Source organism: Microtus pennsylvanicus, chromosome 3 (genome assembly GCF_037038515.1).
Source record: "Microtus pennsylvanicus isolate mMicPen1 chromosome 3, mMicPen1.hap1, whole genome shotgun sequence".
Lineage (NCBI taxonomy): Eukaryota > Metazoa > Chordata > Mammalia > Rodentia > Cricetidae > Microtus > Microtus pennsylvanicus.
The window spans coordinates 84,821,688-84,834,454 of NC_134581.1; positions in this window are offsets into that span (position 1 = coordinate 84,821,688).

Consider the following 12,767-nt stretch of genomic DNA (forward strand, 5'->3'; position numbering starts at 1 on the left):
TCCGTTGCCCTCTTTATTACCAAAAGGATGGCCTTTCATAGTTATTGATTTAAAGGATTGTTTTTTCACTATACCTTTGCAAAAAGAAGATAGAGAAAAATTTGCCTTCACAGTGCCTACTTATAACAATTTTCAACCTTCGAGGAGGTACCACTGGACCGTCCTCCCCCAGGGTATGTTAAATAGCCCCTCCCTGTGCCAATATTTTGTAAACCAACCATTGCAAATAATACGCAAGAAATTTCCCAAATCTATTGTATACCATTACATGGACGACATATTGTTATCTGATTCAAACATAGATACCTTGAACAGACTGTTTGAAGAAATAAAGATACTGTTACCTAAATGGGGATTGCAGATTGCTCCTGAAAAGATTCAGAAGGGAGATTCTGTTAATTATTTAGGTTATAGAATAGGTTTGCAAAAAATTAAGACACAGAAGGCACAAATTCGGAGAGATTGTCTACGGACTCTTAATGACTTTCAAAGACTGTTAGGAGACATTTCCAGTTTACGACCAACTATTGGGATAACACCTGATCTAATAATTCATTTGAACAAGACCTTGGATGGTGATAAAGATTTAAACAGTCCCAGAGAATTAACAGCTGAAGCAGAAAAGGAACTGACAATGATTGAGGAGAAATTACAACAGGCACATGTGGACAGAGTGAATCCAGAGCTCGATTGTATTCTCATCATATTACCATCAAAAATTTCTCCTACAGGAATTTCAATGCAGAGAGATGATATTATCTTGGAATGGATCTTTTTACCACATAAACCAAGTAAGAAACTGAAAACTTATGTGGAAAAAGTCTCTGAGTTAATTATAAAAGGCAAGCTGAGACTTCGTCAACTAGCAGGCATAGACCCAGCAGAAATTATAGTGCCTTTCACTGCTGATGAACTAAAGAAATTATGGGAAGATAATGAACCATGGCAAAGAGCTTGTGCTGATTTTTTGGGAGACATTAATAACAACTATCCAAAAAGCAAGCGGCTCAACTTCATAAAGAGAACTTCTTGGATCCTTCCTCGAATAGTCCGTGATGCTCCAATAACTGGAGCCCGTACATTCTATACTGATGCCAATAAATCAGGGAAGGCAGGTTACAAATCAGAAGACTTGGGTAAGGTGGAACAAAGTCCTTATGATTCTGTCCAGAAGGCAGAATTATATGCCATTCTTATGGTACTAAGAGATTTTAAAGAACCTATTAATATAGTTACTGATTCACAATATGCAGAAAGAGTTATTTTACATATTGAAACTGCTGAATTTATACCTGATGATACAGAACTAACCTCATTGTTTATCCAGGTTCAAGATTTGATCAGGAACAGGCTTTGCCCTATGTACATAACACATATCTGATCCCATACGGGTCTGCCAGGTCCTCTGGCACAAGGTAATGCAGAAATTGATCAATTATTGATTGGTAGTGTGCTACAAGCCTCTGAATTTCATAAAAAACATCATGTTAATAGCAAAGGTTTGAAGAAAGAGTTTTCTATTACATGGCAACAAGCTAAGGAGATTGTGAAGAAATGCCCTACCTGCTCTTTCTATACCCAAACGCCACTGCCAGCAGGAGCTAATCCAAAGGGCACTCATAGAAATGAAATCTGGCAGATGGATGTGTTCCACTTTGCAGAATTTGGCAAATTGAAGTATGTTCATCACACCATCGACACTTATTCAGGCTTTCAGTGGGCAACTGCTTTATGTTCAGAAAAAGCTGATTCAGTAATCACTCATTTATTAGAAGTCATGGCTATCATGGGTATACCTACACAAATAAAGACAGATAATGGTCCTGCTTATGTCTCTAGGAAAATGAAACGGTTTTTTGATCATTACAATATCAAGCATGTTACAGGTATACCATACAATCCTACAGGTCAAGCAGTCATAGAAAGATCAAATCGAACTATAAAGGATATGTTGAACAAACAGAAAGGGGTGGAAAACACCCCCAGAAATAGGTTACATAATGCTTTGTTAACCTTGAATTTTCTCAACGCTAATGAGAAGGGAACAACGGCTGCTGAAAGACATTGGATAATGGAAAAGTCTGCTGAACTAAATCAACCAGTTTATTTCAAGGATGTACTGACCTCACAATGGAAGCCAGGAGATGTGCTGCGTTGGGGAAGGGGTTTTGCTCTTATCTCCACAGGTGAGGAAAAATTATGGATACCGTCAAAATTAATAAAGGTTCGGTTTGAGGAAGAGAAGTCACTTGGAAAAGATAAATAACAATTCATTCACAAGGATGACCGACATACAGATGGTAAGGATTACTGATAGGATGGGGGCAGGGTTCTTTTCTTATCTCCACAGGAAAATATTCATCTCCAAAGAATTTGAGGGACCCTGAATATTTAATTACTGATGGATGGAAAATAGTTACGACCCATTAAACATCAACAATAAAATTCTATACATATCGTAAGTATTGATTTTATATATATATATATATATTTATATGTTTTATTGAACACTTCTTTATAAATGTGTAGAGCTGGTTTTGGAGTTGGACTATGGCTCAGTCCTTCTTCAATTCCAAGCCTGTTGATAAGAGATATTTCAAAGTTTCTGTCTCAGGTCAGGAGCCATGAAATGGGACAGAATAAGAATAATTTTATACTTGATAAACTTTCTTTGCCTTCCCTCACATCTGTGTCTTTCTTTATATGTCAGTACATGTCCTTGTTGTTAATGTTTAAATTTCCCATAACAAGCAACATATTTTCCTACAGTAATCTTTGAAGTTTCCAGGATGAAGATGGGGCCCCACAACATCAACTCAATCTGGTTTTTATGACGTCATGAATTTTTTTTTAAGCACTAATTTTAGACCTGTTTTTTGGTACCAACTGCAAGAGACAATTTCATATGATGCACACTTTTGACAACGCTCTGGCCGGACCTTCTCGAAACACACAGAGACTAGTTATAATTTTCTTAAGTCAAAGGTTAATTTGGGAATTTTACCATCGTTTGCTTTCACAGGGGCCCCTAAGAAGAACGTCGCCCCCATGTCAGCTAGAAGCAATCTAAGAGGACGACGTCCCCTCTCCCAACAGAGTTTGCCCACAGGGTTAGGGACATCTTTTAGTGGTTGGTTTAGGGGTGAGGGGATGGGGAGATATTGTATGGAATTAGGGGTATATTAAAAAAAAAAGAGGGGGATTAACTGGGTTGATGGGATGATTGGTATTTGTGACTTACTGTTTTTAGAAAATTATGTGGGTACTGTTTCTTGTATATTGATATATTGAATATTGAATGTGAGTGTTCCTACCTCTATTTTGGTATAAGAGTATGCTTATATTGTATGGATACATCTATCATATCACAATGTACATTTCTACCTCTGGTACTATTTATGTAATAACATTGTTTACATTTGATAAGTAATGACATTGTTTACAGGTGAAGATCATTGTCTTCATACATTGCACAATTGTTTATTCCCTTAGTTTTCAAATTAGATAGGTATTGAGAATTATATGTTTGTCATATTATTTTTAGGTTAATCAGGTCTTTTAGATACATAGAGATTATTTTCAGTATAGATAGTATAATCTTCAGCCTCTTTGAAGAGCTGTAGAAAATGGCCTTTAATCTAACCTAGAATTCTGTGCCATCGAGACACAATTTACTCCTGGCAACACCACTCTACTCCCGAGAGAACGTTGAGCACCAAAGACACTCCACTGGGAGCTTGTCTTCTTGGCAGAACTGGCCTTTAGGTTAAGAAAAACCCATACCTCAACTACTGACTAAGATATAAAACAGGATTGTCTTATCTTGCCAAGACAGGGTAGGATAATCCTAAGAAAGTTCCTTGCATTTGAGAATGGTATGTCAGTTATGTTAGGCCTTAGCGAAAGTTGGTTGACTCAACATTGCAAACGAGATTTTGGGTGATTGCCCAGGCAGTCAGTTGTCTCTGTCATTTGTTGCACATTTTGGATATCTCTCTTTTGTTAAGTAATATTTATTCCCTTTCTCCCTTCTCAGATCTTTGATGGAGTTGAAGATTATTTATTTGTAGTTACTCTTTAGCAAAACTTTTGCTCTCAATATTGTTTGTTATATTTATCATTTGTTATTATTGTTATAGTTATATTTGGTTTAGTTGTGTCTTATTTAGACAAAAGGGGGAGATGAAGGGTTAAGTCAGCCCCCTTTAGAGGGCGGGGTTTGCCTCAGGCGAATGCCTGCCAATAAATGGTGCAAGGAGAGGCGGCTAGCCCCTTTTTTTCCTCCCTACCTGTACTACGCTGGAACTTTGGTTCTGTAAGTTTATCATTAAAGTGGTAAATTTCTTTGATATCTGCATTGCATTTATTTTGCGCGGGTACAAGCATGTGATACAGACTGACATTATTACTGCCATTTTGAGATGTAACTACTATGACTACCACTAAATAATCTTATTTGGTTTCCCATTGATAATTTCCCATTATCTTAAATGTAAGTAAAGTCATTGGTGTTCTGTGGAGTTTTATGATCCATACACTCATGTCATCAGTCCTGAGGTTGCTCCCAAAATTTTTGGTAAATCATATATTAGTATATGATTATATATAATTATATATTAATATACTATATATTACCTATATCATATTACATTATAATATATTATAATATACTTATAATATACTTATGTCAGTTATAATATATTACAATATATCGTGCATAACAATATTATTAATACTATCATATTGCTATTAATAAAATATGCTACATATCTTAATCATAGTAATACTAATATGTTATTTAATAGTAATGCAATATATTGATGCATTAATATTATTAACATTATATGATATGTTACTATAATTATGCTATGATATTAATATATTAATAATATGTTAATTATCAATAAATATTAACATATTGAATATAGTAATTTATGCTAACATTAATATGTATTTGCAATTTATTTATATATATATATGGTGTGGGAAGTCTTTCTTATATGAGTTGCTTTTATTGGTTAATAAAGAAGCTGCTTTCAGCCCATGGCTTAACAGAATACAGCAAGGCTGGAAGAGATATATATAGAGAGAGTAGGTAGACTCAATGAGAAACCATGAAGCCACCCCAGAGACAGACACGCCATAACTTTGCAGATAAATCATGAGCCTCATAGTAAAATATAAAATAATGGAAATGGGTTAATCTAAGATATAAAAGCTAACTAGTTATATGCTTAAACTGTTGGCCAAACAATATTACAAACAGTATAGCTACTGAGTAATTATTTTGTGATCTGGGCATCCAGGAACAAACTAACAACTTCCCCCAACGTGTGTGTGTGTGTGTGTGTGTTGGAATCCACTGGTCTTGCTAGGAGTTAGTACCATGTTTCTGTCAGTAAATACCCAATAAATTGCTTATTGGCATTTATGGAACTTTCTTCTGTCTAAGGACATTGTGAGGTCTGTTTATGTAAATGGGGATCCAGTGAGTCTGAAATAATTTTTAAGATTTTGTCTTCCCTGGATGATCACCAGTTTTGCCACTACAAATCCATCATGCATCAAGATATCTTTGACCAAGAAGGGCATTTGAGACCCTGATTCAAATTTGCCACATATAAGATATGGCCTTCTTGATCATTCTCTTGACTTCTGACTTGCTTGTGGTTGTTTGTAAGACATTTTGAACAAGTTTATTGTAACTAGACCTCAATAGTGGAAGAAAATAATTTTAATGTGGGGCAACATGAGATTCAAAATCTCATGGAAATCCAATACAGGATCAGACTTCAGGAAGGCCAGACCACATGGAGGGATATGATTCTGATTCTGCCAAAGGCGGATTATCTCCAGTTCAGGCTTAGCTGTGTTTGGCTGTCCATTCCTGCTGTCCTGGGGTCTCTCTCTTTCGCCCCCACTGTCACTTACCTTCATCACATCTACTTTGTTATTTCTTCTTTAGTTTGAACCTTTCTCTTAGTTTCTGTTTCAACATGATTTTTACTTGCTGGGATCATTCCAGGTACAATGAGTATACACTGTAATTTTCCCAAGGATTTTTTCATCAGGAGAACTTCCTGCTGTTATCTCTATTCTGTCCACATGGAGTAATTAGCCAGACCCCAATGGAGGCATCTGCCATATTTTTCACATGATGTAAAGTTAAACTCTAATCTCTATCTTAATGTTGTATGATTTGGACAAGTCCTTTCTTACTGACACTTGAGGTGTTTTGAAAGTAATTTTTAGATTGAAATATGTTATTCTATTTACATAAGTTTAACATGGTAGAAACTAATAAGCAAACACAATAAGGAACTCAAAGAGGGGCATTACTGCTATGTCTGAAATAATATTACATACAAATAAATATACTGTATGATTGTATGATTAAAATGTAGTCATATCTGGAAACCCTAAAACATAAGAGAGTTAACCTGTGAACAATGGAAATCTAAAGCAAGTGGTACCTGTACACAATGGAATATTATTTAGCTGTAAAAAGTGGAATTTCCAGGTAAATGGATGCAGCTGTGTTTACATTCCTCTAACACTTTAAACTCAGATGACCCAGATACTTCATGTCATTTTATTAACTCAATCATAAGACACCAGTTCTTATTGGAACAGAATCTCTTGCTGCTTCATTTTGCTTGCATTGATTTGTTAACTGGGTGAAACACACCTTAGCTTTGCATGTACATGGCATCTTTTCAGATATAATAAACCCAAGGTAACAAAGCGTTTTTGAGTGACTTAATCAGCCCCTTTGAGAGATCGCACTCTTCCTGACTCACCTGTGCATTCCATCCAGCAGGCCCTCAGTTCCGTGCAGAATATGACAACAGGACCTGAGCCTAGCACTTCATCTGTGGTCTGACTGCTCAGCTTCTCTCTGAGGGGGTAGGACAGTCTTAGGGAAAGAGACAAGAGAGGGAAGGAAAGATCATGTCAGCCTTTTATGAGCCTAGTTCATTCATTTTTTCTGAGGAAGACAAAGCCTATAATGATGACAGTGGCAGAGACTCACACCTAAAGGGAGGTGTGACTGGATTGGTCTGTGGAAATAAGTTGGTGAGAGCTCCAGAGATATTACAGTTTCCTGACAGCCTCCATTTTAGTACCAGGTCCCACCATCTCAATGATGTCACAAATATGTAGATGACCACCTTTCTCTCTGCCTTCCCTGCAGAGTGCCTAATTCGTCTTGTGATCCCAGAGCTTTTCTTACTTGTATTCATTTTGTTCCTTGCCCCCTCCAGATGCTGGCTTCACATCTTGAGTTCCCCACTTTCTCTTCCATGTCTAGAATCATGAACTGAACATATCAGATCCTCGGGACCACGGCAGGAAGAGAAATGACATTACTGGATGCCACACCCGGGAGCAGTCAGAGAGTGAAGCAAAGGCGTCCACACTGACCCACAGTCCCTGATTACAAACTTGCAGAATGAAATTCCTGTTCTTCAGTTTGCAAATTGTCACTGCAGAGTTGACAGTGGAAATGACAGGTTGTTCTGTGATGGGAAGAGAGTGGATAGAGGACCTGTTTATTTGAGTAGGTTCCCAAAGCCTGATTCATGTACCATCCAATGCATTCCCTCTTGTCACGCTGGCTAGGAAGGATGGAAGCCTGAGGGTCCTTCCTGCCTTCTCTGTGTCTCCGTGACTCTAAAGATAAAAAGAAGTATTACAGGTATATGCAGACTCTGAGGCAGTTGTTAGGACTTAGAAACTTGTACATGGGTGAGGAGGAAGAGAAGGAAATACATATTTAATTGTAGGGAACCATGGAGTTGACCTGACCTAGCTGCCTTGAGCGGCAGGCATCAGAAGTTTTTCTGGTTAGCGTCCATGGCTCCTGGGGCACAATGTACCTGCCTGTTCCTAGAGATCAATACACTCCCTCAGGCAATGCCATATTCCGGCCATTTTTCGTTTCTCTGTTCCCACAGAAGTCAAAGAATCATGATGCTCATCAGGAAAATAGGCTTCAGACATTAATCTTATAAACCCTGTAAAACTTGCAAATATCACTGTAACTGGGCAACTACAACTATATTGATTCTGGTAATTGCCATTATATTCTGTTTCTGTTAAAGGTATGAAAAGCCTGACTGTTCTCAATAAAATTGTCACAGCTTCAGTCTTGCAGTGGCCCCTTCCAACTGGCCAGTTTAATTCCTCGCAGCTGTATCAGGTGACCTTGACCCGGTAAGGAAGCGTGGGTGCTTACATTTAACAATGCCCAATTTAAGAATGAAAATTTAGACTTTCTCCAGAATGTTGCTCATTTACATTTGAATTCTCTGACAGTATCGTGGGTTAGAAATAACTGACTTCATCTTACTGATGAAGACCAAGGGGGTGTTAGAGACGAAATGGTTTTTCACCAAGACAACAAAGGTGCACAGCTGTCTGAATAACCTAGATCTTTCCAGTCCAGCTCTGCATCCAGAGTCTAGAATCGGGTTTCCAGGGTTGATCTGGAAGGTATCTGCCTAGGCTCCTCACAACAATGGGAAGTGAGACACAACTGAGAGTCTCTCTCCTCAAAACAAAAATGAATTTCTTTCTGCCTAGCAGAGATTACAGTTACTAGCAGATCCTGTTGAGACTAGAAGGCTCCAAGGACCTGACTGGACTCTAGAATTTACAGGCTATTGCAGGAAAGAATTCCCATGCTGCTTTGCAGACCCCCTTTATAGGACTCTCATTTGGAACATGTGATTCTCAGCACAGTCTTCAGGGGCTGGAGCTAAGAGCATCATCTCATTCCTCCCAGCAAAAGACTCCTGCCCCATCCAGAAAGATGTCATGGGTGTCCAGTGTTTAAACATGTTGATGGAATGCCCAGCTCCACCCAACCCCAGTCTTCTATAGTTTTCCAGACAACTCTGAACATCTTTCCCAGAATAAGAGTAATAGGAAATTTAGAACAATACCAAGATTGTTAAAAAGTAAGTGAAAATCACCTTTCTGTCTCTACTGTAGGACCCAGCCATGAGAAGCTTAATAGGAACAGACCACCTAAAGGAAGTTCTTACCTTCGAGCCATTATCACCTGGCAGTGTTGGACCCAGCCAGGATAAGCTTAATGGAGGTCTGAGTCTCAGTAGTTTATCCTAAAGCAATACCTGGTTGCAGGAAGGACCACAAACAGAGATTACGCAGGCACCACCCAAGAACAGACCATCCAAAGGAAATTCCTAATATTCCAACCATTGTAGGTAGGATCACCTGCCAACACACACTCACCAGGACACCCCTAGACAAATGTCAGCCAATCAGGGGTCCTGAACCTTAGAAATTTCTCACCCTCACTTTTACTGCTATAAAAACCCAACTCTATCTGGGCTCAAGCCTCTCTGATTATTCCAATACATTGGGCACATGGAGAGACCGAGTTTGCAAACTTGTATAAAATAAAGGCTCTTTGCTTTTACATATGGGACTCAGTCTCCTTGTTGGTTTTGGAGGGACTTCACAGTTCTGGGCATAACATCTACCTCTAAGAAATGGTGGACCATTTTTCCATCCAGTCTTATTTCCCCACATATATCACAAGTCCATGTCTCAATAGTCAGAGGAACCCCATGAAGGGCCTTGAAAACATTCAACCTAACGAGGTTTGTGTGGACCATAGACAGTCCTGTGATACCTGAAGACCCCTCTCCCTCCCACAGAGAGGAGACTTGTTATCCAACCTCTCCTCCCCACCCCTTTATCTAGACTTCCAGAGTCACGCTGGCCTTTCCTTGAGTCTTCTTCTAAGCCTGGAAAATATAACCTTCTCACCCTCAACACTGGCTCTGACCCAAAGCCTTGTCATTCCTCACTGCTCTTTCTTAGTCCAAGGATTGTAGAACAAACTGTTCTGTCCTGCTCTCTTCCTACCCAGAGCCTCCCCTCACCCATTCCCCCTCTGCTGCCAAGGGAGGGGCAATAGTGGAGAAAGTGCCTGAACTGACCTTCCCCTGTAAGCAGACTGATCACTACCCTAATTTTTGTCAGAGAGCTGTCATCCAGTACCTGATGGAGGTAGATGCAGTGATCCACAGCTCAGCACTGGGCTGAGCTCCAAGAGGCCAGTTGAAGAGAGGGTGGAGGGAGCAAGGAGGAGGGGGATCAAGATCATGATGGGAAAACCCACAGAGACAGCTGACCTGAGCTTGTGGGAGCTCATGGACTCTGGACGGGTAGCCGGGGAACCGGCATGGGACTGACTTAGTCCCTCTGCATCTGGGTGACAGTTGTGTAGCATGGTCCTTTGTGGGGTCCCTAGCAGTGGGACTGGGACCTGTTCCCGATGCATGAGCTGTCTCTTTGGAACCTATACCCTATGGCAGGATGCTTTGTTCAGCCCTGATAGGGGGTAAAGAGAGGGAGGAGCTTGGTCCTGCCTCTACTTGATACACCATGCTATGTTGGTTCCCATGGAAGGTTTTACCCCATATGAACGGAGATGGAGCAGGAGCAGGGTAGGGGCAGGAGGGAGGTCGAGGAAATGAATGGAAGGAATGGTGAATTAAAACAAAACTGGGGACTGGAGAGATAGCTCAGAGGTTAAGATCATTGCCTGCTCTTCTAAAGGTCCTGAGTTCAATTCCCAGCAACCACATGGTGGCTCACAGCCATCTGTAATGAGGTCTGGTGCCCTCTTCTGGCCTTCAGGCGTACACACAGACAGAACATTGTGTACATAATAAATAAATAAATATTTTTAAAAAAAAAGAAGAAAAAAAAAGAAAAACTGGCTATACTTCCTGTCTTCCTGCAGGGGCTATACTCCCCGGATACTGCCTCTCTCTTCCTATCCCACCCAGCTTGCATCCAGAAACCCCTCCCCACTTCTGCCTCCCTCCCCTCTTCGGGCACATAACATCACCCAGCTCAGCCTGTTTGGGTGCTGGGACGGAGTCGGGAGTCGTGAGGGCAACCGGGCAGGCGGTAGTTCCTTTGTCTCAATAGCCTGCCTGCAGCAAGCAAGGTAGGCCCTTTGTTTACGAGTTACCTGACCAGCACGGAGATCTGTTCTCAGCACCAGGAGAGCCATCACTGGGAACCTTCATCTGGCGATGGATGGAGATAGAGACAGAGACCCACATTGGAGCACCAGAATGAGCTCCCAAGGTCCCAATGAGAAGCAGAAGGAGGGAGAACATGAGCAAGGAAGTCAGGACCGCGAGGGGTGTACCCACCCACTGAGACGATTTGGCTGATCTATTGGGAGCCCACCAAGGCCAGCTGGACTGGGACTGAAAAAGCATGGGATAAAACCGGACTCTCTGAACATGGCGAACAATGAGGGTTGATGAGAAGCCTAGGACAATGGCACTGGGTTTTGATCCTACTTCATGTTCTGGCTTTGTGGGAGCCTAGCCAGTTTGGATGTTCACCTTCCTAGACCTGGATGGAGGGGGAAGGACCTTGGACTTTCCATAGGGCAGGGAACCCTGATTGCTCTTCCACTGGAGAGATAGGGGGAGAGGAGTGGGGGAGGGGGAGAGGAGTGGGGGAGGGGAGAGGAGTGGGGGAAGGGGAGAGGAGCCGGGGGAGGGGAGAGGAGTGGAGGGAGGGGGAGAGGAGTGGGAGGCTGGGAGGAGGCGAAAATTTTTTTCTATATAAAAAAAATTTTAAAAAGAGAGAAAAAAAGAAAATGGCTTACTGACTGAGAAAACAATTAATAAATGGGACCTCCTGAAATTGAAAAGCTTCTGTAAAGTAAAGGACATGGTCAACAAGACAAAATGACAGCCTATAGAATGGGAAAAGATCTTCACCAACTCCACATCAGACAAAGGTCTGATATCCAAAATATACAAAGAACTCAAGAAATTGGTCATCAAAAGAACAAATAATCCAATAAAAAAAAATGGAGTACAGACCTAAAAACAGAAAACTCTCAACAGAGAAATCTAAAATGTCTGAAAGACACTTAAGGAAAAGCTCAACATCCTTAGTCATCAGGGAAATGCAAATCAAAACAACTCTGAGATTCCATCTTATACCTGCAAGAACGGCCAAGATCAAAAACACTGATGACAACTTATGCTGGAGAGGTTGTAGGGAAAGGGGAACACGTCTGCATTGCTGGTGGGAGTGCAAACTGGTACAACCCTTTGGATGTCAGTGTGGAGATTTCTCAGAAAATTAGGAAACAATCTTCCTCAAGACTCAGCAATACCACTTTTGGATATATACCCAAAGGATGCTTAACTGTACCACAAAGACATGTGCTCAACTATGTTCATAACAGCATTGTTTGTTATAGCTAGAACCTGAAAACAACCTAAATGACCCTCTACCAAAGAAGGAATAAGCAAAATGTGGTCCATTTACACAATAAAGTACTACACAGCAGAAAAAATAATGACATCTTGAAATTTGCAGGCAAATGGATGGAACTAGAAAACATCATTTTGAGTGAGGTAACCCAGACTCAGAAGGACAATTATCATATGTCCTCACTAATAAGTGGTTTTTAAACACAAACAAACAAAAAACAGCCTACAAATCACAATCCCAGAGAACCTAGACAACAATGAGGACCCTAAGAAAAACATACATGGATTTACATGGGAAGTAGAAAAAGAAAAGATCTCCTGAGTAAATTGGGAGCATGGCTATCATGGGAGAGGGTTGAAGGGAGGGGAGAGGCAGGAAGGGGAACAGAGAAAAATGTAGAGCTCAATAAAAAAAAAAAATCAATTAAAAAAATGGCTTCCCGCTTTGGGACTGAAAAAAGAAAAAGAAAAAAAAAG